The sequence below is a fragment of the Aegilops tauschii genome, chromosome 5 (assembly GCF_002575655.3).
Source record: "Aegilops tauschii subsp. strangulata cultivar AL8/78 chromosome 5, Aet v6.0, whole genome shotgun sequence".
Lineage (NCBI taxonomy): Eukaryota > Viridiplantae > Streptophyta > Magnoliopsida > Poales > Poaceae > Aegilops > Aegilops tauschii.
In genome coordinates this window covers 333,484,386-333,506,892 of record NC_053039.3, presented here as the reverse complement: position 1 = coordinate 333,506,892, position 22,507 = coordinate 333,484,386, and positions in this window count along the sequence as shown.

The window sequence follows — 22,507 nt, the reverse complement described above, 5'->3', positions numbered from 1 at the left end:
CCAAGAGACACGCAAGCTGGAGGCGGCAGGTACCATCCGGGAAGTTCGATATCCCGAATGGCTGGCGAACCCCATCGTAGTATCGAAGAAAGGCGGGAAGGAACGGATGTGCGTCGACTTCACCAACCTTAACAAAGCTTGCCCCCAAGATCCGTTCCCGCTTCCACGCATCGATCAAATCATCAACTCCACCACCGAGTGCGACTTGCTATGTTTCCTGGATGCATTCTCAGGATACCACCAAATCAAGATGGCGGTGGAGGATGTGGAGAAGACAGCCTTCCTGACACCATGCGGGGTGTACTGCTACACCTGCATGCCCTTCGGGCTGTGCAACGCGGGCGCAACCTTTCAGCGGTTGATGCACATCGCCTTGGGGCGGCAGCTTGGCAGAAACACAGAGGCCCACGTCGATGACATAGTGGTCAAATCTCGCGAGGCGAGGACATTGATTCAAGACTTGGAGGAGACCTTCGAGAGCTTGCGACAAGTGAACTTGAGGCTTAACCCGGAGAAGTGCGTGTTTGGCGTCCCCTCCGGCAAGCTACTGGGGTTCCTCGTATCCCACAGAGGGATCGAGGCGAACCCAGAGAAGATAAAGGCCATCGAAGACATGAGCCCACCGCAGACCCTCAAGGAGATGCAGAAGCTAGCAGGGCGGGTGACCGCGTTAGGGCGTTTCATCTCCAAGCTAGGCGAGCGTGCATTTCCCTTCTTTAAGCTCATGAAGAAGAAGGGCCCGTTCGAGTGGACCCCGGAGGCCGACCGGGCCTTCCAAGACCTCAAGAAATACCTCACCAGCCCCCCGGTGATGGTGGCACCGCGGCCTCTCAAGCCTCTGGTACTATACCTTGCCGCCACCCCGTACTCCGCCAGCGCGGAGCTGGTGGCGGTTCGGGAGGAGCGCCAAGACAAGGGTGTGCCGCGCCAAGCCAGAGTTGGTGCGGCGCAGGGTCAGCAAGGCGCAGCAGAGCCATCGGTGGCGGAGGACCAAGCTCAGCAGGGCAACATCGTAGAAGCTCCTGAGGACGATCAGGCCTCAGGAAACCCACCACCTCAAGATATGCCACAATCTCCGCAGGACCCGAGCTTTGACAGTGTGCCAGCCCTCGTCGAGCACCCGGTGTGCTTTGTCAGCACCGTACTGCGGGACGCGAGGGCGCGCTACCCCATGCCACAAAAGCTCCTGCTCGCACTCTTGGTGGCCTCGCGCAAGCTGCGGCACTACTTCCAGGGCCACCCCATCAAGGTCGTCTCAGCCTACCCATTGGAGAGGGTACTCAGGAGCCCTAACTCAGCCGGAAGGGTCGCTGAGTGGAACATCGAGTTGCAAGCATTCCAGTTGGAGTTCAGCACTACTAGGGTCATCAAGGGAGCCGCGCTCGCTGATTTTGTGGCAGAATGGATATATGCCCCGGCTCTTGAGGAAGGAGAAGACCGGTCCACCTCTCTAGGGAGCGAGGCTCCAGACGGCTGGGTCATGTATTTCGATGGCGCCTTCGCGCACCAAGGCGCGGGGGCTAGAGCAGTGCTCATCTCGCCCACTCAAGACAAGCTCTACTACGCCGTGCAACTCTGCTTTTAGCACGGCGAGAAGGTCTCCAACAATATCGCGGAATACGAAGGCCTCATAGCTGGCCTGAAGGCTGCGGCGGCTATAGGGGTGAAGCGCCTCACCGTCAGAGGCGACTCGCAACTCCTCGTCAACTTCTCCAACAAGGTGTACGAGCCAAAGGACGAGCATATGGAGGCGTACCTCGCGGAGGTGCGCAAGATGGAGACGCAGTTCTCGGGCCTGGAGCTGCAGCATGTGCCTCGGGGCACCAACAAGGAAGCCGACGACATTGCCAGGAGAGCATCCAAGCGGCAACCGTAGGAGCCCGGCGTCTTTGAGGAGCGTCTCTTCAAGCCATCAGCTACGCCACCTCTTTCAAGCACGACTCAGCCTCGGGAGGAGCTCCCACAGCCTCCGGCCACGGGAGCCCCGGCCTGTGGCCCGACCTCAGGAGCCCGGCTGCTCTTGGTGCTCGAGCCCCAGGAGGAATGCTGGACTAAAGAATTCAAAGAGTACCTGATGCACGGGACGCTGTCGGAGAAGGAAGAGGACGCGGAGCGCGTGGCCCGGCAAGCCATGGCGTACTGTATCCAAGACGGCGAGTTATACAGGAAACGACCGAACGATGTCACGCTGCGCTGCATTTCCAGCGATCAAGGAAGGGAGTTGTTGATTGACATACACGGCGGGGACTGTGGGCACCACTCATCGTCACGGACCCTCGTCGGAAAGGTGTTCCGTAGTGGATTCTACTGGCCTACAGCACTCAACGACGCAGCTGAGCTGGTGAAGTCCTGCGAAGCTTGCCAATTCCATGCCAAGCAAATCCATCAGCCTGCCCAGGGCCTCCAAACCATCCCTCTCACATAGCCGTTCGCAGTCTGGGGGCTGGACATCTTAGGCCCGTTCCCTCGAGCGCCAGGGGGCTACCACTATCTCTACGTCGCCATCGACAAGTTTACCAAGTGGGCGGAAGTAGAAGCCGTCCGTACCATTCCAGCCGGCTCTGCTGTCAAGTTCATCAAGGGCCTCGTGAGACGCTTCGGGGTCCCCAACCGCATCATCACAGATAATGGTTCGCAGTTTACTAGCAACCTCTTCAAAACCTATTGTGCTAACCTTGGAACGCAGATCTGGTACGCTTCGGTGGCCCACCCCAGGAGTAACGGTCAGGCCGAACGCGCTAACGCGGAGGTCCTGGGGGGCCTCAAGACCAGGACCTTCAAGAAGAAGCTGGAGGCCTGCGGCAGGGGCTGGCACAACGAGCTCCAGTCCGTGCTGTGGTCCATCCGAACCACCGCCACCAAGCCAAAGGGCGAGACTCCATTCTTCCTCGTCTACGGAGCTGAAGCAGTCCTCCCTCACGAGGTCAAGCATCGCTCTGCGCGGGTCCTGGCGTTCGATGAAACACGGTAGGACGCCACGCGGGGGATCGATCTCGTGCTCGGGGAGGAACGTCGTCGCGAGGCCGCGCTGAGGGCGGCAAGGTACCAGCAAGCGCTGCGGCGGTATCACTGCCGCAACATCTGCTCCAGGACACTCGAGACGGGTGACCTAGTCCTGAGGCGGGTCCTCTCCAGGGAAGGGCTGCATAAGCTTTCGCCAATGTGGGAGGGCCCGTTCAAGGTCGTTCACATCTCCAGGCCTGGTGCCGTGCGCCTGGAGACACAAGAAGGGGTACCTATCCAAAACGCCTGGAACATCCAGCACCTCCGGAAGTTCTACCCATGAAGCAAGGCCCAGAGCCTATGAAGAAGGCCCGGTGCCTGTGGAGATCGCCGCCCGTGACACTCTCACATAATAATGAGTTGGGGCTGTACACGCTCCGGAGTCTCAGGAGCGCCGGCCTCAGGCCTTGGGGCTCCCTCCCACGCCTAGTGGACAGCACTTAGCTCCGCGCTGGTGAGAAGACTTGAAGACTAGATTAGGTGCCGGACGCGGCTTTTCATTTGCTTTCCGTAGTTGGCTCACCTTTCCTTAATCAAAGTTTGCCTTTGACGTTCCTCGCTGATTTGGTTCCCCCGCCTCTCACTGCATTTTTTCCGGCTCGAATTTGCTCGTGTTCTCTCTCTCGCATGCCTCACGAGGGGGCTAGGCAGGTGCCCTCGCGAGCATTTTTTCTCCTTTCTGCCTTCTCGCGAGCCACCCTCGTTCGAGCCCAAAAGCTCGCGCACCTCTCCTAGTCCGTGCCCCTCGGGTACCGCGACACAAAGTGTCGGGTCAGGGCCAGGATGAACGGCAAATATTTTAACACACTTCCTAACGAGTTTTTCGCAGTTCCTGAGCGAATGCAGGCCACCAAGGCAAGGTGGATGCGAGGAAATAAACGTCTCGCGAGGAAGAGGGCGTCCTGAGTATACCAGGTTAAGTTATCTTTGCGCAAAATAACGACACAGCATGGGAACAACACACATACTGTTATAACCAAGGAACCATAGTTCGATACACGCCCCCCTGGGCCCATACTGGTTTCATTCTTGATGCAGGAAAAGAGTAAAACAAAAGTAGCGTGCAGCGATCAGCGAAGACAGGCCCCTGGCGCTACCCCGAGCCTAGCCGGATCCTTCCTCACGCTTCACGGAGGTGCGGCAACGAGACGACCCACCACCTCCTTCAACACGGGCGCGGCGGCGCGGCGGCTGGTCGTAGCCACCACTGCTGGAGCTGTCGCCGGAGGAAGAGCCACCGTAGCTGGACGAGACACGGTCACGGCCGAGGGCGAGCTCGCCCTCGTCCTCGTCGCGACCGTCCCCAAGGCCGAGCACCTCCTCACCGTCGTTCTCCTCGGGGCAGCACCCGATGCGGCGACCATCTTCCCCAAACACCCTCACATAGAGGGTCGATCCACCATCGTACCTGAAGTGGAGGGTGCACCGCCTGCCCAGGCCGCGCGCGCGGGCGAATGTCTGCCAGCCGTGGGCCAGGGCTATGTTGCCCGCGGCGGAAGTCTCGACCGCAACCCAAGAGGCCTTGCTGCAGCAGCCATCCGCCTGCAGCCAGAGTCCGCCTGGACCAGAGGCCGGCAGATCGCCGGCAAAGAAGCGTGGAAGTTGGAGCCAGTTGCCGGCCGGGTTCTCCGACCAGACGACAAATGCCCGCGACACCTCCGCCGTGTGGAAGCGCGGACAAGGAGGCCGCGCCACCACAGCACGCCTCCCCTCATCAACTGGACCGCCATGGCTGGGATGACCCACTCCGCGTGCCGTGGCGGCGTCTCGACGATGGGCCACGGCGGGGGTCACGGCATGCTTGCACGGGCGGCCATGGCCGCGCTTGGGCGCCGGGGAGCCGGGTCCCTCGCGAGGGGCCTTCCCCTTCTCGGCGACGGAGAACTTCCTTCGTGGTGCCATGGGTGTCGCTGCAAGCGATGGAGCGAAGAGGAAGAAGCAAGCAAGCGAGGAAGAGATGGGCAACGGGGGCTCCGCCCCCTCCCCATTTATAACAAGAGAAGGCCAACCAGCGTCTCCCACGACCGCAGGTAATGATGGTTTTCCTTGCATGTCGCAGGGATTTGTCAAGTCGTGCAGTTGCCGAGGCAGCGTGGGGAAGCGGAGACGCCCACGTCCAATCAACCGCCACGCGTCAACCGAGGCCGCAGGCTTTTGGGGCCCGCGGTGCTCCGAACTTGACCCTTGGCTTCACCGCGAAGCCAAGCCCGAGCGCACCTTGGGCCCGGGGGCTACTGTCGGCGTTCTGCGAACGGGGGTCCCAGACTTGCCTGCCTGCGGCCCACGGCGTGGCTGAGCAAGTAGGCCGTACGGCCCATCTTCATCAGCAAGGCATCCAAGACCCTCGCGAGGGTCCAAGCCTCGCGAGGCGGACGGCACAACACCTCCTCTGGAATAGCCTAGCCAGCCAGGCTCACGAGGAGTGGAGATATCAAGGCGGGGCAAAACCTCACGAGGCCCTCGTGACGTGAGCCATGACGCACGACACCAGGCGGGTGCCAGCGCGCGCAGCGTCCTTAGTTCCTCTTTGGTGCTAAGGAGGCCAGCGCAGGCGAAGAGTACCGAGGCATCAGGCAAAGGTTGCCATATCGGTGCAACGAGACCAAGACCGAAAGGACGGCAAGACGAAGGTCATCGTGGAGCCCAAGACGGCATCACCACCAGAGCCTTTCGCAGGCGAAGACCGCTTTTGTCAGGATAGCTTGTATTAGCTGTCCCCCTTCAAATTTGCCCGCCGTAGTTGGCTCCCTTCCCGCTCGATATTTGGGAAGAGGACCAGGGCCTCTATAAATAGGTCTAGCCACCATAGTAGTAGCATCGGATCCAGAGACGTGCACAATCTTGTACGCACAAGAACACCTCAACCTTAGGAGGCTGTTCTTCCCTTGTACTGTTCATCATCAGCCCAAGAGGCAATCCACCACCACCACACTGGAGTAGGGTATTACACCACAACGGTGGCCCGAACAGTATAAACCTCGTGTCTTTCTGTGTCGCGAGTTCGTCGAGTTCGTCCACGAGATCTTAGCGAGCTAGGGTGTAGATCGGTAGGAGGGAAAGACTTCGCGCGCACCCCAGTGTTCGAACCTTAAGGGTTTTGCCGGAACCGCACATCCAACAGAACTCTTGAGCACCGGGCGCTGCTCGCCCAGTGCCCTCCTGAGAGAAACGTGCGGCGAAGCACGCCTCCATGTGGTGCCCGAGCGCCTCCCTCGTGATGTTGGCTAGGTCTAAGGCCCTCCAGAAGAGAGCCCCCGAGCCCTGCCCGAGGAGGGCGCCAGGCGCGCCTTCCTATGCGAGGGAGGGAGGCGCCCCAGCTGCGGGCGCGGATCCTGAGGTGGTGCCGCTGGAAACACCGCTCTCCTAAGGCCCTGGGTGAAGTAACTGCTTCTTCTTGGGGATGGCCTCAGGAGGGTACAGGGTGCCTTCGTTGTCGGGGTATTCGACCACTGCGGCTTGAAAGCGCATTCAATGGAGCACACCGCATCTCTTTCTTCGCAGGGGACCGTGATGACGCCGCCGCTCCCTGGCATCTTGAGGACGTTGTAGCCATGGTGGTTCACTGCCATGAACTTGGCCAATGCTGGATAACCGAGGATGGCGTTGTATGGCAGACGGATGTGGGCGACGTCGAAGTCGATGAGCTCGGTGCGGTAGTTGTTACGCTGGCCGAAGGTGACAGGGAGGCGGACCTGCCCTATCGGGGTGGTGGAGCCATCAATCACTCCTGAGAAGGGCTTGGTAGGTTGTAGCTAATCGTCTGGCACTTGGAGGCTGTCGAAGGTGTCGATGGACAGGACATGGAGCCCTGCGCCGCCGTCGATGAGGGTCTTGGTGACTTGAACGTTGCTGATTACGGGTGAGCAGAGCATTGGGAGGGCGCCGACAGTTGCCGCGCACTTTAGTTGGTCTGATGAGCTGAAGGTGATGGCGCACTTTGACCACCTGAGCGGGCGCGTGGCCTCGAGCCTGGGGAGGGCCGCGTTCACCTCACGGGCAAATTGCTTGAAGATATGTTGAGAAGCTGGGGCCTGAGCGCCACCCAAGATGCAGGCGATGGCACGTGGCTCCAGGAAGCCCCCAGCCCCCTCGTCCTAATAATGGTCATCGTTCCTCCTTGGTGGTGACAGCAGCGGAGGGAGACCGGCGTTGCCCTGAGGTTGGTCCTCCCGAGGTTGGTCCCTCCAGGCACCCTCATGAGGCTGGTCTTGCCAGTGGTCCTCACGAGGTCGGTCGCGCCACTCCTGGCAGGGGCCGCGGTCATCCCAGCGCCCCCTCCTCGGCCGTAGCCCTGGTCGTTGCGCTCGGGGCATCGACCGAAGCATCCATCTCGAATGGCCCTAAGCTCTTGACAGTCGTTGGTGTTGTGGCTGTGAATGTTGTGGAAGGTGCAGAATGGGCGGCTGCTCTTGGACGACTCGGGGTGGTCCCGGCCGCGCTTCATATCCGGCTCGGCCGCGAACACGGCTACTCCCTTGCGCTTCACATCCTTGGCCTTGGCTTTCTTCTCTTCTGGGTCGGCAGCAGGGAGCTCGAGGAGGGAGAGGCGCCCCTCCTCAGCTCTTGCACACTTGGTCGCCATGTTGAACATCTCCAGGGCCGTGCATAGTTCCTCGTGGATGGCGAGCTCCGCCTTCATCTTGACGTCGCAAACGCCATCAGAGAACGCCGAGATGATGGCCTCGTCCGTCACCGAGGGAATCTTTAGGCGAACACTGTTGAAGTGTTGGATGTACTTCTGTAGGGTCTCTCCCGACTGCTACTTGATGTGTCGTAGGTCACCCGCAGCAGGCGGGCGGTCACGAGTGCCCTGGAAGTTGGCGACGAAGCACTCGCGCATCTCGCCCCAGGAGGAGATCTATCCCGCGGGCAGGTTCAGGAGCCACGAGCGCGCGCCATCTTTGAGGGCCATAGGAAACTAGTTCGCCATGACCTTTTCGTCACCGTTAGCTGCCTCGATGCTCAGCTCGTAGAGCTGCAAAAACTCTGCAGGGTCGGGGGTGCCGTCGTAGCGCGGGGGTAGGTCTGGCTTGAACTTCCTGGGCCCGACGACACTACGCAGCTCAGGAGTGAAGGCACAGCAGCCTGCCGTGGTCACCGGAGCCCGTCGTGGAGGCAGAGCCTGATCTAGGCATCGACGCCCCGCCGCTGCAAGCGGCGCGCGTTCTTGACGTAGCGGTGCCGGGAGTGCAGGAGCGTCTTCTCGCGGCCTGGGGACTTCTTGACAGCTTCCTTCTTCGTGCATGGGCGCCCGGCGGGGCGGGTCGCGCCGAGGGGCCGCGCGTCTTAGCGCCAGGGCGCCGTCTTGATGTGAAGGTGGTGGAGGTGCTCCGTGAGCTACGTCACATGCGGCTGGAGGAGGGCAAGGCAGCGATAGAGATGGTACGGGAGAGCCCCAAGCGGCGCCGACAAGCTCGGCGATGCGGTCCAGCGAGTCCTCGTAGAGGTCGTCGACCGGGCGGTAACGCAGGAGCTCACGTGCCATGAGCAGCGTGGCCTGCGCGTCTGTGGGCGCGCGACGAGCGTGGGATGATGAGCCAGCCAGAGTCAGCAATGGGGTGGCGGTGCGGCCGTCCCGCCGCACAGAGGGGTGCAGCGATGAGGCTTGCTGCTCGTTTCCCGCATGGCCGGTGGCAGCGTTGGCGGGAGGTGATGGAGAATGACGTGGAGGCCCAACGACAGGAGTCGTTTGAGCAACACGGGCGGCAAGGGCGGCCAGGCGCTCAGCACGGGCTCGGCGAGCATCGGCCATGGACACGATGGAACAGTGGACCGCGGATCGACGGAAGAAAGGCTTCAGCGCACCCCTACCTGGCGCGCCAAATGTCGGATTACGGGTTCCGGCAAACCCTTGAGGTTCGAACACTGGGGTGCGCACAAAGATCTTCCTTCCCCTAGCTCACACTCTCAGCGATCTCAGGGCCTAGCTCGCCGAACCCAAAGAACAAGGGACACAAGAGTGTATACTAGTTCGGGCCACCGATGTGGTGTAATACCCTACTCCAGTGTGGTGTGGTGGATTGCCTTGTAGGCTCAGGATGAACAAGTACAAGGGAAGAACAGCCTCCTGAGGAGAGGTGTTCTTGAGCTCGGTGAGCTTGTGTGGTTGAGGATGATCTGAATGATCCGTCCCCTGCTAGGGTGGTGGCTAGTCCTATTTATAGAGGCCTTGGTCCTCTTCCCAAATGTTTAGGCAGGAAGGGATCCCACAATGGCCAATTTTGAAAGGGGCAACTAGTACAAGTTATCCTGACTAAAGGTGGTCTTCGCCTGCCAAAGACTCTGGTGGTGACGCCGTCGTGGGCTCCGCGGTGACCTCCGTCCTGCCGTCCTGCCGGTCTTGGTCTTGTTGCACCGATATGGAAACCTTTGCCTGATGCCTCGGGACTCCTCGCCTGCGCCTGCCCCTTTAGCACCAAAGAGGAAACAGGTACCTTGCGCCCGCTGGCGCCCTCCTGGCTTCGGTCGTCATGGCTCATGTCATGTGAACCTCGCGAGGTGCCCCTCTGCCTTGATCTCTCCGCTCCTCATGAGCCAGCCTAAGGAGGCTGTCCCTGAGGAGGTCTTGTGTCGTCCGCCTCGCGAGGCTTGGCCCCTCGCGAGGGTCTTGAGTAGTTGTTGGTGAAGATGGGCCGTACCATGCCATTGGTGGAGGCACGCCGTGGGCAAGTCTGGGGACCCCCGTTCCCAGAATGCCAACAATATGGTAGACGACAATATATGTGTTCATAGGGCGGAGTAAAATGTTTATATATGATGGAAGATCAAAATGTACGACTACATCCATTATAAACCGCAAGGTCACCTAACGATATATTCGAATTCAATATAACGTGGATTCAAAAATTGAAATTCGAGATCCTGGCATTTGTAATCATATAAAAAGGGCCATGACTCTTTCTTTTAGTGGGAATTGATTTGTTTTTTGTTGTTGTTGAGGGAAGTGTGAATCGATTTGGTACTGTACAGGGTAATCTTGTTCTCCCAATTTGTTTTACTTTTTTCTTGTAGTTTTTTCAATGGCATTTATAGCAATATAGTAAAAGGGGACATGACTCTCTTGTGTCTTGTATGAATTGTTTTTTTGTACACGTTAAGTTTGTTCTTCCAAACAAGGAATCCGCGCCTTGCTATCCTGAAATTTTCAAGCTCGAGTATCTTTTGTCTCATCTACTTTGAAACTCCCGCCTCTTCAACTCGCGCCGCGTCTTGTTATCCCAAAATTTCGACGCACGCGAAAACTCCCTCCTCATCCGAAATTGGTCCTGCAGCCCAGACACGCGAAATCCCCCTTCTACCCCTCAGCCGGAAATGTCGGCTCGACATTGCGGTGTCAGAACCGGTGGGGGTACGCTAGTAACTTACCCTACATTTTGGACAAGCGCGTCCCTAAGCCATGGCTCCCCCTACCTTCCCCTTCATCCCCCCCATCCGTACACCGAGGCTGGCAAAACCCGCGAAACCCCATGCTCCTCCGTCGGCCTCCCGACCACCGCCCAGCCGGAGACTCTTCCCCGACGATGTCGTCCACTGCAACAGCTCGTCGTCCCTCATCCACCGCACCGGATGAGGATCCATCGTCGATCTCGTCGTCCCGCCGGATCAGCCGCCTCGTCCTCCACCTCCAAGGAGTTGCCCCAACGTTCGCCTCATCTATCGCGCCACCTCCATCCCCACAGCGCTGTCTTGACCTGCCCCACCGGAACCGCAGCACCCTCACCGATTCCTCCGATGAAGCCGAGGCCAACTCGGCGGCGCCACCAAGGAGGTTCTGCACTCACCGCTGCATTTTATCTTCTATTCGATCTCACGGGGCTGCCGGCGCTCGGTACCGAGCAGCCATGGCGGGTCTCCATCGACGGCGCCGTCACCAGCCACTTCATCCACAGTGTGTCTCCCCCATGTCGTTGCTTCCTTGGCGGCGACTTCCACACCGGCACTAGCTGCAGCTGCTCTGGCTCTCGCTCGCCCTGCGGCTCTATTCTTGCTGTCGGTCGCGCTGCTGCACTGCTCTTGCTTCTGTTCGTGCTGCTGCTCCGCTCTGCTATTGCTGTCGGATGCGCTGCTGCTCCGCTCTTGCTCTCGTTCATGATGCTGCTCTACTCTTGCTCTCGCTCGCGCTACTGCTGCTATTGCACGACCTCCGGAAGCTACAGGAGTTGCTGCTTTAGCACTCGCTCGCGGTGCTGCTACACGACTTGCTCTCTACTAGTGCATTCCCTGCTCGAGCGTCTGCTGATTTAGATCACTGCTTCTCTGCTACTAGTGCTTGAACGCCCTAAACATCTATTGCAATGCTCTGCTACTAGTTCATTCAGTTTCGACGGTAAAATTCAGTTTCGACTGTAAAGTTTGGTTTCTTCAGTTAAGTTTAGAGTGAACAGTATTTATAGCATCTGTCGGAGCGGCCGTGGCGCAGCTGATGCATTTTACATCTAGCACTTTTTGGTCATGTATTTTACATCATCTATTGCAGATGATATTAGAGTGCCACTTCAGATTAATCTTGTCTGTCTTGTCCTGCTTTAGCCTCGTCGCCATACACCTCACCGGAGCTGCTCCAACAACGAAACCGTCCATCACAGAGGAGCAGTACCCTCAGCACCATTCCAGAGGCCTCAGATCTTCTTCCCTGCCTCTGACAGTCACACCAGCATCACCATCCTCCACATCCAACCCAATGATGCTGAGGTCGACAAGGCTATGCCAAAGAGGTTGTACACTCATCGCATCACTTTGTTACTCTGCATTCATGTCCATCCCTCAGGGATCCTTTGCTATGGAACTACTATGGTACTACTATTCGTGCATTTGGTTAGAAGGAGTGGAGCAAAGCAAAACTAGAGGATTTTTTTTCCTTTGGTGTCCCTTTCAAAGAAAAAACGTAGGAATTTTAATATCCACTTGGACGTCCTTTTCAAATTAATATGCATGAAGAACAGAACTAATTACATTACTGGCATAATAAGATTCTTATTTTTTTTCATTTTCACGTGGTTTGACTTTAATTTGACCATGTTTTTCCATTCATGTGTTCTTCCAATTCATGTGAACCAAACACCCAGGTTGACAGAAATCCTATGTTTCCAAATGCTCTGTTTTGCACGTGCATTCCTATCCTATTCCCGTGTTTTTCCTGTCCCTGCGTTTATAGAAGCCTCCAATTCTAAGGAGCCCTTACAGATTTACTTCATTTTCAGATAGGCGTCAAAGAAAACTATGTGTGTTATGTCATGCTCCTGTCGTGCCATCATCCACCCCACCTGAGGTGCACCATCGACAGAAGCATTCACTACAACAAAGATTTCCCCTGCAGACTTTCTTTCGCCGCCTTAGATCATGTTCCCCGTTGTCGGCAGCCACGCCAACTGCATTACCATCATCAACTGAGCAGATGAACCTGAGGACTACACAGTTCCGGAAGAGAGGTCGCAGTCTTTCGTGTTTTCTTACGTTATACATCGGTTATTATTACCTGCTACTTTATCATTCAAACTTGAGTTGTAAAATGCCCGTGGGTCTCATATCGAGGTAGCAACGAATAGTATCTGTCTACTATCTGGTTCATCTGGGGGCTTCTATGTGGTTCCTGTTGGGTGGGCAACAAACAGTAGATGATCGATTGTCTATCTTTTTAAACTGAAGCTATAATCTACCTGCTATCATTAGTTTTGGATCTATCCGCTCGTTTGCTACCATCAGTCTTGATTTCTGCATGCACCCCTTAGGCCTTACAAAATCTAACTATTTTTTATTATGCATGTCAGTTATTGTACACAATCGTACTGAACATGTAGAGAAAAAGAGAAGACCGTTGCATGGGAATATAATGTCATGCAGACACCGCTCCATGGTGGGCGAAGTGGGCCCCCTCCCGCCATTCTGGATTGTATTCAAAGGAAGATAACTGTTCAGATGGGGATTCAGAGGGATCCGAGCACTCCTATTTACCACCTGACGTGTTTGCTCTAATCTGGCATGTTGATGTTGGTCATATCATGCATATGGAGCCTCGCATTGCTTACATTAGACATCTTATATGTCATCAGATTAGTTTAGATTTGCTTTGTGTGAATGCCACCTTTTTGGTTTCTATATCATACTCCCACCGTTCCTAAATATTTGTCTTTTTAGAGATTTCAACAAGTGACTACATACGGAGCAAAATGAGTGAATCTACACTCTAAAATATGTCTATATACATCCGTATGTGGTAGTCCATTTAAAATCTCTAAAAAAGACAAATATTTCGGAACGGAGGGAGTATATGGGAATTATGCAATGCCATCTTCTGTAGCCAGGCATCATATGCGTGAATCATGCAATGCCATCCTGTTTAGGCATTCATCGTATATGTGAATTGTATCATGCCATATGTTTTCATAATGTATTCCATTTGTCAACAATGTTTATACATTCATCTACCCTTACTGTGCATCAGCCATTTGAGTCGGTCATGGGAAAATCTGGAGTGAAAACAAGGTCTTCTGAGGAGTCGGTGCTACCTGTCAATGCAGAGTTCTTGTTGGTTACAGATAGCTCCTCAGAGGAGGATTCAGAGATAGATAACTAGTCGTATCCCCCCACCCCAAGGTGCATGCTCTAACTTGGCAGGGTTATATTGCTCATATCATGCATATGGTGTCTTGCATTGCCATGCCATCTGCTTAAATTAGACATGCTTTGTGTGAATGCCTCATGTTTGCTTTCTATATCAGATATGTGAATTATGCAATGCCATGTTTTTTAGCCAGTTATCATATATGTGAATTATGCACCGCCATGTAGCCATGCATCATATATGTGAATTATCTCATGCCATCTTTTTTTAATTACGTATTCCATTTGTCGACAATCTATGTATATTGAACTACTCTTCATGTGTATCAGCCATTTGAGTCAGTTATGAAAAAATCAGGAGTGAAAACAAGGTCTTCAAAGCAGGCAATGGTACCTGTTGAAGCATATATCTCGATGGTTACAGGGAGCTCCTCAGAGGAGGATTCAAAGACAGATGACCAGTCCTATATCCCACCTGAGGTGTATGCTCTAAGTTGCAATGTTTATATTTCTCAAATCATGCATATGGTGTCTTGCATTGCTTAGTTTAGACATCATATGCACAATATTGAATTCCATCTGCTTAGTTTAGAGATCATACATGCGAGTGCCAGCTGCTTAGTATATGAATCAATCATGTTAATTATATCATGCCATCCTGTATACTTAGACAACATGTATGTGAATTATTTCATCCCAGCCTATTTTAGAAAGACATCATATAGTTTTGTCATGTCATCCTGTTTAGATACTCATCATATGTTGAATTATGCCATTATATCCTGTTAAGTTGTCCATCATATATCTGAAACTGTGTCATGTTATCCTGTTTAGTTAGGCATCATATATGTTAAATTGTGTCATGCTGTCCGGTTTGGTTAGACAACATATATGTGAATTACCACATCTGTCTATCATACAATGTCTGTACGTTCAATTTCTTTTCTTGTTTATCAGCCATTTGAATTGGAGGGGGTTATGGCAGTATCTAAGGGAGCAAAAACTCGTTCTTCACAAAAGACAGTGCTACCCGTTGATGCAGATAGAACCATGGTTGTACTAGCCCACAAACTAGCCCCACCACACGTAACCGAGACTCTTCCAGATTGCACACTGCCACCATTGGGCAGAGAACCAGCTACAACCCATCTATCCCCAACCCCAGAGGATAGTAACCCACTTCTAGTTGACAAAGCACCATGTCCACCACAGAGTACCCCCACGAGCAGTTTGTAAAGAAACTGCACCGCCCAAAGCACGAAGACCACCACAGCGAACCCAAACTCCATGTTTAAAGTAGAAGAGCAACTGTTCTCAGGTTGGATTCCATAGCTATGGTCCATACTCATTTGTTGTTGCATCACTGTATTTACTCATACCAACTACTTTCGAATTTGAAGGATCCAATTGAAACTCCAATGGCGCAACAGGTATGTTTTAAACCTATTTCTTTAAATGGATTGCTGTTCTAACTTCTTGCTCTATGTTGATTTCAGTTTCAGTTGTATAAACAGTTATGTTCTCATGTGATGCACATTACAAGTGTTGCCAATGCTGTGTAGTTTCTCACACTTATATTATGTCTATGTTGTTGTGTATTAAAAATATATGAGTTGAACTGTGTCTCTATCTTGATTTGTCAACATAAACTAGAATGATATGGACAATACAGTGACCATAGTACATAGATATATGTTTGTTTCATGCAGTTATCATGTCCACCTTACTACTGAACCGGTTTACCAAATGAGTTTCGTATACTACATGCTAAACATGTGATGTGTCTGCTTGTTTATCTTGTAGTATGCGAACAGAATATTGGAGAAGAGCACCCCACTATGCTATGGTAGAGAAAGTAATGCAGATAAGGTTCAAGATAGTGAGGCAACCCTGTTGGTCTCCAAGAAAGGTGATAAAAACGATCTTGTGGACAGTGAGAAAACCCCATAGTCCTGCGTTGATGTAGTGTTCGAGTTACTGGCCAGTACCGCTGGCACAAGCTCTTCGAAATCGCTGCCTGAATCACTCCGGCTTCTTCAGTCTCAGCTACATGCTGAAAGGCATCAGTCAACTGTGCTGCAGTAAGAAGCCGAAGGACTGAGGAAGTCCCTACAGAATTCAGATGCATACTTTCTTGTGCAACGGCAGGCGCTGGAGGATTTAAGCGCCAAACAAGAGAAAGTTAATAAGCTTGCTAAGCATCTCACCAGCATTATGGGTACCCAGGATATTGTTTCTTGAGCTCTTCTGAAGTGGTTTCAGTTCTGGACTTGTTTTGCTGTGGCGTTTATTTGCACTGGTCGCCAACTTTGACAACCAATGTATATGATATGCTGCTTTGTTCCCTATATTTACACTGGTGGCGAATAATGCCCAGTGGATGTAATATGTGTAATAGCCGTGATAGCCTAGTGTAAGTTGCTTGCTTATTTATTTCCTTGTTGTCTTGTTTATTTGTTTGCTTGTAGTCAGTGCAGTTCTTTTTCCGCGGTTTGCTAGTGGCCGCAATAACCTTTTTTTTAACTACGCCACGATAACCATGGGCTACATATTTACTGTAGTTACCATGGACCTCCTGCGGGCCATAGTAACAATGGGCCTTCTAAGGGTCATAGAAACAATGGGCCTTCTACGGGCCGTAGCATCAATGGGCCTTCTACGGGCCGTATGATCGATCGGCCAAATATGGGCCAATAACAGACCGCATTATGGGCCGTAAACGAGCTAGATTTGGAATTGTCCGTTCATGGGCCGACCATAACAAGCCGTCGTTAACCGGTAGTATTTGATGACGCTACGAAAATGGCCCAACGGATTAACGGGCCGCAAACGGGTCGATTGTAACCACGGGCAGAATTTGGCCGACAAGTAGAAAAGGCTAGTAACAGGCCATAAGTAACCGAATGCTGGCAATAAGCCCAAGAATAAATGGGCTCTGAGAAGGTAGAAAGATAACACGGGTTGGAAACGGCCCAATGGAATAATGGGCCGTTGATGGGTATAAAGTTGTACACTGTTCATTGCGGGCCAGATACACCACGAGCTGTTAATGGGCCAAGAGTTACAAATGGCCTCGTATGGGCCGAAAGACATCATGGGCCATACATGGGCCAAAAGTTACAATGGGCTGGAATCATATTGGACGGCCCAGATGAAGCTACTGGCTTAATTCCGATAGGCCGTAACGGGACGTGAGTTAGCGGGCCGTAAATGGGCTATATATGAACAGGCCGTTAACAGGCTTTCCGTGGGCCGGCCCGTTACCTTTTGACCATGTCAAACGGGCCGGCCTTTTCACCGGAATGGGCCTCTGTTGGGCCGTACCACGTGTCGGCGTATCATAGGCGCCTCCTGTCCAATGAATGGATGACATCTGTCCCAACGGTGAGCCAACACGTGTTTCCTCCGACCAATGACAATTTTACATGTGGAAAATCCTCATTGGTCCGGGCTGTTAACGGGTTATCGGATTCAAAACCAGACCCGATAGCTTAACGGCGACCCGTTACGGTGGATGCCATGTGTCGGCCACCCTTGACGAAAGCACTTCCATGACGTGCCATTTATCGTCATGGAAGTGGACACTTCCGTGATGATAATTTTGGTAATGTCATGGAACACTTCTACGATAGCACAGGTATGACTATCTTGATTCTGTCATAAAATCGTCATGGATGTACATGCATGACAGAAAACGTGACCTACTGTGACAAACACGTATCATCACGGAAGTGTATTTTTTTTGTAGTGGTACGGCCAGGGCTCGTGTACATGGAGAGGCAGCGACGGCGTCCTGTTCATCGGCGGCCAACCGGCTGGGCCGGAACGGAATGTGTCGTGTTCATCAGGAGGCAACCGGCTTGGACGGAATAGCCGATCGAAATGAGGCGTGGCGTACCGCAGAATGGAGGAAACGGCCTTCTGTTCGACCGGCCACACTCAAAACGGGATCCTGTTCATCGAGAGGGGTCTGGCGTACAGCAAAATGGAGGAAACGGACTTGTGTTCGAGAGCCTGCGGTCGAAACGGGGTCCTATTGATCGGGAGGGGTGTGGCGTACCGCAAAACGGAGGAAACAGACTTGTGTTGGAGCGCTACGGTCGAAACGGGAGTCCTGTTCATCGGGAGGGGTGTGGTGTACCGCAAAACAGGACTCCACAGGCTACTGTTCATCTCCACCGTCAACCTCCTCCAGCCTCCACGGGCTACTATTCATCCACCGTCGACCTCCTCCAGCCTCCACCTGCAACTGTTCATCCACGGGCTCCTGTTCATCCAGCCTCTACCGCTCCTCCACCGGCTACTATTCAACCAGCCCTCTCCATGGGGTCCTGTTCAACCACCCCTCCACGGGCTACTGTTCATCCAGCCCTCCACTAGCTACTGTTCAACCAGCCCTCCGCGGGGTCGTCCTGTTCATCCATCCCTCCACGGGGTCCTGTTCATCCACCTCCAACCGGCTCGATCAATCGGGGTCCTGTTCATCCAGCGGCAACGGCCTCTACTACCACGGGGTCCTATTCATCCAACCCACCACTGGGAACTCTTCATCCAACCCCCCCCCCACAACGCTCACTATTCATCAAGAGGCAGCAGGTTCGATCGGCTTCAGTTAGCAGCAGTAGCGAAGGAATCGCTCGATCGGGTTCAGTTAACAGCCAGATCGATCGATCGCTCGGGTTCAGTAACGCATAGCCTACAGTGCAATCGCTCGGGTTCAGTAGGCAAATGCCTCGCTCGGGTTCAGTAAAAGCCCAACACCTCGCACCCACGCGCCCGACCACCGACCACCCACCGTAACCGGGAACTCCCTGATATTTTCCTCGCCCTCGCTTCTACCATGGTTTTTCCGTCATGGACGGCCCAAAGAATGTCATGCAACAGCGTCTCCGGCCCGCCCAGGACGAAAAGCACATTTTCTGTCATGATTTTTTGTCATAGAGGTAGGAGTCCACCACATCTATGATGATACCGGGTTTTGTCACGATTATCGTCATAGAAGTGTCATAAGCATGACAGGAAAAAAAAATCGTTTGGCCCAAAATGTCACGGATGTGTCTTTTTTTGTAGTGAGTAGTGGTAGACGAGGACGTGGTTGCGCACGCACATCTGGGCGACGGCGACCTTGGGATGAGACCCGACACGAGCATGGGTGTACTCGAGGTCAAACCCGACCACCTTCTACTTCTCCTCAGCAAGCAACAGCTCCATGATGTGGATGGAGTGCTCCACCCAGACCGGGTTGTTGGTGTACACCACCGAGAGCTCCGTGAACCTTCTGTGGGTGTCCACCACGGCATGCATGGTGAACTGTTGCTCGTCGTCGGCAACCGCTCGGAGTGCCATTGGAGCCGCACACGATACCCTCTAAGAATTTTTTGTGGTGGGTGTGCTTCTTGCAATGGTGGGGCGCGATCGAAAGGTTGAAGAGACACAAGAGTTAAATGGCCGCTGTAATAAATGGGGGCCGGCCGGCCTGTAATCGCCATGTCTTGTCACGATGTTCATAGCGGAGGATTCAAGTGCACGCTTGACAACACCGCACCGCACGCGTTTTGTTTGACCACGCGTGGGCTCGAAGGGGCGCCAAATGTATCATCGGTGAGCCTGTTCTCGCGCTACCGTGCAGTTTACCGCGCAAGCTTCCCGCCTGGCTAGTTTGGCCACGCGTTAGCTAGAAGAGGGACAAAACGTGGGCGTTTATTAGCTAAAAACGAAGTGTGTGGAATGACTTCGGTCATAAGTTTACCCGTGGGTGATGAGGTCGGAGTTACACAGAAGGGTGATGATGGATACTCGAGTGAGATAATTAATTCTGCGCTCTACAGGGCACACGGTTGAAGAAACCAACTGTGTGCAATAATGTCGAAGATCGTAGTCGAGTTAGCTATACAGATCATGTGCTATGATATTGACAAGGTAAACATATTCGAGGATGGTTAATAAAATCTAAGTCCATTGCATATTAAGGTCAAAATAGTGCTACCAATATATGAGTCTCATACGATGCCATTTCAACGATTGTACCACAAAAGCTCAAAATATTACAAGCTTCAAATTCTAGAGTTATATGGCTCAAATTCAAAGATTACTATGTTCAAACTGATATTAGAAATGAAATTCAGCTCGTCAGCTGCAAACACTCGCCCTGTTCTGCTGAACATCGATATCAGAGAGATTCAAACTAATATTACCACTTCTAAGTCTGGTTTCAAAACCTCATAATTTTTGCAAAGGGTTCAGCCACTGAGAAGTCATGTATGGGGTTGACATGATGACTTCCGATTACTCTGTCATCTGAAGTTCCAAAATGAAATTCAGGATTTTTGGAGCCTAGTCTATTCTGCCGCAGCCACCGATGCTGATCAACAAACCATTCATTTTTATGAAATAAATGTAGGGCAAACCTCATTACCTTCAGCACCCTTGCTCTGACAACAAAGAACCTAGTGCATATAATCTCCGGTAAGGTCCCTCGGTAGGATTTCAAAGTAAGTTATGAGAGATGCAGATCTAGGCATTCGACGTGATTGTTATATTGTATCAAATTATCCACCACTAGGCCTAATCTTATCTACAAAAGAAGAAAACGTGTTAGTGCCTACATGCAGTTTTGAACACTACTACATGCCTATTTGGTTTGCAGGATTTGTAAAATGCACTAACATGCAATCTTCGATCCGACATGATTAACATGGGCATTTGATTATAGTCTAGAAACATGTAGCCTTCTTCACAAGAGGTTGGAGTGGATGAAAAGTTCCCTAAGAAAACTAGTACAGATGAATCCAAAAGAGAAATGCTTATGGATTGTAACCATATGCATCAAGCAACCAATATGGGGGGGACATGTATGTACTGAAATCCTCCAAAAAATCCTTCAGAAATCGTAGTACATTGTCATTCTAAACTTGGAAAAAGGTGTCACAAATTGAACTCCCTTATGGTTAGGATTTAACAGGAAAGGAACATCACCTCGATATATAGCTTCTCCAGGCACGGAAAGCATCTCAGGAAACTGACAACTTGCTCCAGGCTGGAGCCGATAGATTCTAGTGCCAAGACCTTCACTGTGTGCAGTTTCGGGGGTCAAGCTTGTCGGAATCATTTTATAGATGATAGATGAACATACATCTTTAAAATTATAAATAATGTTAATTTCTAGAAGGAGAGGTAGAAGGCGGCTGTTGTACCTGAATGGGTGTGGATCCAATAACAAGTTCGGAGTATTTGTCAGACGAGTAGCCCACCGGACCTTCTTGATCAACTACAAGTAATCTCTCAAGTGAAGGTGTGTCCTCAATGACCATGTCGTGATACACATCTTGTGATGTCTTCTTGCCGCACCAGCAACACACATAAATAGTCCGGAGAGTCATGGAGGTGATGTGGAAGCTACTCAACCCATTGATCGCCTGAAGACGAAGGTACTCGAGTGCACTACAGCCATGGAGCAGGTGCTCCATGTCACCATCTGGGAGGCAGACGACGACGAGCTCGAGGTGCTTCAGTCGTGGTAGAATAAGAGTGGGCGCGTCATTAAGGGGGGGAATGGCAGTTCCTGAACTTGGCGACGCGCAACATGGGCGCGAGGTGGAGCGCGGACGTTGGCAGCGAGCGCATATGCCCATCATCAAAAGTGAGCTCCTCGAGCTGATATAGGGCGGGGGATCAGAACCAGTCACCAAGCTTGGCTCGGTCCTCGCCGTTTGAACGGAACTTGCCCGTTCTAAATCCTCTGGTTGGGCCAGGGTGACTGCCGAAGATCTTGGAGAATGCATCCAAGCTTTTGCGATAGCCATGCAGAGCTCGTGGGTGTCGATGAGGTCGAGAGGGGTGGAGTTCCATAGGGGGCGCCACCGCCGGGAAAGGACGGTTGTCCGCACCCCATATTTGATTGGGAGGAGGGAGATGATGACTGTCAACATATCATCGGGGAGGCTGCTGATGAAGTCTAGGCCTGCTGGAGTCGCTTGCAGTTCTTGCTTGCCCCGCCTCCACTTGTTGGCAGCCCTGTTCTCCACCTCCGGAGTCTCCTTGTCAGCGGCGCTTTCTGATAGAAGTGGGAGTACAGGGAATATTCAGTTAAAACAGGGCAATAGAAAAGTGTATTGGTAACTAGAAGTTAGTAGGTAGGAATATAGTAAGAAAATGGAATAACAATTGGTTGCTTAAATACTACACAATTCATTTGATATTGCTGGGTAAGTCAACATGCAGATACTTGAAAAGAAAACTTACTTCAAACAAAGTCTGTACGGATGATATCATCGGGGAAATTAGCATATATTAATGACCAAGCTCTTTTATGTGCAGTGCAATTTTAGTGCCAGCTTTCATTACATAAAACTTAGAAATTTCTTTCCAAAGGCCGGTGCCAAAATAGGAGTCACCACGTTCATCAAGTCTTACAGTAGCAACGATGGTACATCCATGGTTTGTGTTCAGTATGACATCCCTGCAGTCTTGATTTATGTAAAGGAAAAGATTGTGCACTACAGATTCTATTGCATAGCAAGGGACGCGCTGCAGAAAATGGTAGGATTGTTAAAGAAAATATGGTAACATGCAAATATGGGCCCAAATTGAAAGAACTGTACAGCAGCTGAAATCGAAGGACAAAAATCTATAATTAAACAGATAGGGTAAACATGGTGTAATGGAAATATGAGGGTAATCGAAAGAACAATACACCATTAATTTGCCTAATATAGAAAGAAGAGGAAAAAATTCCCTTTGACGTATATGGTGCATGTGGAACCTTTTATCCAAATGTGGCAATATTTAGTATATGTTCAGGAAAGTAGGCCATGACAACCGATTTAGGGTGAGATTGAACATACCGCGAGCATCCTCAAGTTATCTGGTACGATGAGATGGAACTCCATGGATGTCTGGCGGAGGCCGCAAAGTCATGATGTGTGCATGCATTGTACACTCTATG